This window comes from Benincasa hispida, chromosome 8, assembly GCF_009727055.1.
Source record: "Benincasa hispida cultivar B227 chromosome 8, ASM972705v1, whole genome shotgun sequence".
Lineage (NCBI taxonomy): Eukaryota > Viridiplantae > Streptophyta > Magnoliopsida > Cucurbitales > Cucurbitaceae > Benincasa > Benincasa hispida.
This window is the reverse complement of record NC_052356.1, coordinates 27,216,939-27,219,995: the sequence shown is the minus strand read 5'-3', so window position 1 is coordinate 27,219,995 and position 3,057 is coordinate 27,216,939. Positions and strand designations below refer to the sequence as shown.

Here is a 3,057-nt window from a genome sequence, read left to right as displayed (position 1 = left end):
TATGCCTATTTATAAGTTACCTCAAGGGAACGAGAGAGGATTACTTCTACGATCCTAAAGATTATAAATAAACTATGCCTATTTATAGGTTACCTAAAAATGTGATCATAAAAAAGATCGCTTCGAAGCACAATGTTGCTAATCCATTTATGAAGGCTCTCATGGTAAAGTGTTTGAAGGCCGTCTAGAGAGTCTGGGTCTACGAGACATGTCACATCTAGTCTAAGGCAAGTGGAAGATTTTACTAGGCACATAATGTATTCCTTAGTTTATTGTTTTGTGTATTGTACCTTGTAATTTACTTTGTATTTTGTATACCCCACTAGCTTTAGAACAAGTGGGAGATTGTTAAGGTTGATGCCCTAAATCTCGTGATTTTGTAATTTTGTAAATTGTATTTGTATAAACATGTTATTTATCTAATAAAATAAGTTATATTTTATTTGACATTTAGTTGCATTAACTCAAAACCAATAAACTAAGATTCAAGATTATCCTAGTGACACTATTAATCCAAGATTATTTTATTTGATGAAGCTTAAACATGTATGTGGAGACATACAGGTGGATCATGTTTAAGTGATAACCTGAACGATCTGTAGTAGATGGATAAGGCTGAGTACCTTATTCTAGTGACACTATGAATTCGACCCACTTTGTAATTGTTACAAGACAAAATGAAAGTCTCACTTTATAACACCGTTGCTAGAAAAGACTTACATGTCACCAAGATGATATAGGTGACTTAACCTTAATCCTGGGTGAGTTGTGAAATCCTACCTGTAAGAGCAGTCCTTTGATCTGCATGGGTGAAAGTGGCCATTTTTTGCCAACTTAATATGTCTACTATTTTGGGGATTTGTTTAATTGAGAAGCTGGGAATACAGCTACACAAGAAGGAATTCGCTCATTCCCAATTGTTAATTAATTAGATAAATTTCTCCCTTAAAGGCTAATTCCAGGTCTTGGGTTAAGTTATAGTTGGATTTTGAGAAATTGTTCATTAGAGGGATTAGTGGTACTTAAAGAGTTAGATGTAACTATAGGGATAAAACGGTAGTTTTGACCCAGCTGTACTTATGAATAGTTTGTGAAGGGTGAACATATTATTTGATTGGTTATATCCAATGGACACAGAAATATATCTATAGTGCCAAGGGTGTAGTTGTAACTCTTTAATGGAGCGACTGACAATTAATAAAGGTTGATTAATTTAATTAAAGAGTTTAATTAATTAATCAAGTATCATTAGAGCTTTAATCTATAGGTCCATAAGATCCCCTTGTTAGCTCAATAGAGATTAACAAGAATTAAATTACTTTTGGATTAATTTGAATTGTTCAAATTAATTAAAGGGAATTAATTGTATAAGATACAATTAATATAATGTATATGATACATTATAATATAAAGTTTTAATGAGAGAAATAAATACTTGAATATGATTCAAATATTAATTATATGAATATGATTCATATAAAAATTGTAGGTTAGAATTAATACGAATATGATTCATATTAATACTATAGGTTAAATGAGAGAATAATAAACTATGAGTTAATATTATATATGATATAATATGAATCCTAGGTTATATGTTATATGTGATATAACATATAATTTAATATGATATATATATATATATAAACTTCCCTCAACTCCTCTTTTCTCTCAAATACGTGAAACATAGAGGAGAAGTTTCTAAGGAAGTTACAATTTTGCATCATCTCCTTCATCCACTTCAAGGTCTCTCTATGTTTATGCTCTCTCAGAAAAACTCTCTCAACTTCCCAACCACACCAAAATTAAGAAATAGAAGCCCGCACCTCTCTATTGATTCTCATCATTGAGAATAACTCGGACTCTCTTGCAGTGGTGTCTTTTTGGTTATGTTCAAGTGTTGTGTTCGAAATTGATCCGTTCGAGTGAACAATCGTTTGTGTTGTGCTATGGAGAGGAAATATGAAGATTTTTGTTCTTCAAGGGTGAGTTTCTCGATCCCTTTTCCTCTCCGTATTTAAAGCAGATATGCAAGCTTAGCTAATTATGTTTATTGTAGTTTCCATCCGTCTGAGTTTTGTGTTTCGTAAAATGAAATCAAGACATTATGCATTTATCTTCTTCTGCTTCAGAGTATTTTAATCCATTCAAGTCTAACATGCAACATACAATATACAAAATGTAAACTTTATTAATATAATCATAGTAACGTATCTCAAGGATTTCCATTCATTAGTCTATCATAGCAAAACATTCCGCCATAAAAGAAAAAAGCAATTAGCTTATTCGCAATCTTAACATCAATCTAGGGTTCGAGGGTGAATAGGTAGTAAATAAGTTACCTCAAATTTAGATATAATATTTAATTCAAGCAAACAAGCTCTTCATCCCAACATCCCAAGTAACACCAAGAATCAACCTAAACCCACAACAATTTAATATTAGTCCCTACCGACACTTCCAATCCAAAATTCACCCCAAAACTCCCCCAATTACTTACCCAAACGTTGCCGAAAAACACCACAATGTTGTTGGATAGCGACATAATTATCTCCAAAAACTTCAAATTATCCTTCAAATGTCAAGAGAAAAATGTTTTTAAACGCAATGCATAATGGGTGTTCAAGAACCAACTAAGAACAACACCAAAAACCCAAAAACTTACCCAAAACTACACCGACGAGCAGATCCGATGCAGCTGTGGGTGATGGTGCGACTAAGCGAACGAACGGCGGCTGGCTCGAGTTCAACGACGTTGCGATCTGAGCATCAGCTACCCATGCGTGGACGAGTGACGCTTCGACGACAGCTCGATGGTCTAAGCAGCGGACAGAGAGAGAGAGAAGAATCGACGACGACGACGACGAGTGACTGGAGGAAACGAACGACTCGTCGTACGGTTGGGCTCGCAAACGGCGACGATTTTGGTAGCGCTGAAGATTGTCAGTGATGATGCAGAGCGATGGAGAGGAAGGAATCGAGGGAGGGGTCGTGTGGCTGAAGGGAAGAAGAAGATGAAATTTTTTTCTTTGGCACATTTCTCGATGAGCCTAATTT

At 34.7% G+C, this 3,057-nt stretch overlaps 1 long non-coding RNA gene across 1 annotated transcript; it reads right to left on the bottom strand.

Annotated features, from left to right (window-relative positions):
- Positions 1-2,226: 2,226 nt before the first annotated feature.
- Positions 2,227-2,694, bottom strand: LOC120082588. The gene is made up of 3 exons (XR_005483226.1): positions 2,666-2,694; positions 2,501-2,572; positions 2,227-2,419 (listed from the first exon to the last, which is right to left on the bottom strand). It is a non-coding gene; the product is annotated as an uncharacterized LOC120082588 (long non-coding RNA).
- Positions 2,695-3,057: the final 363 nt, after the last annotated feature.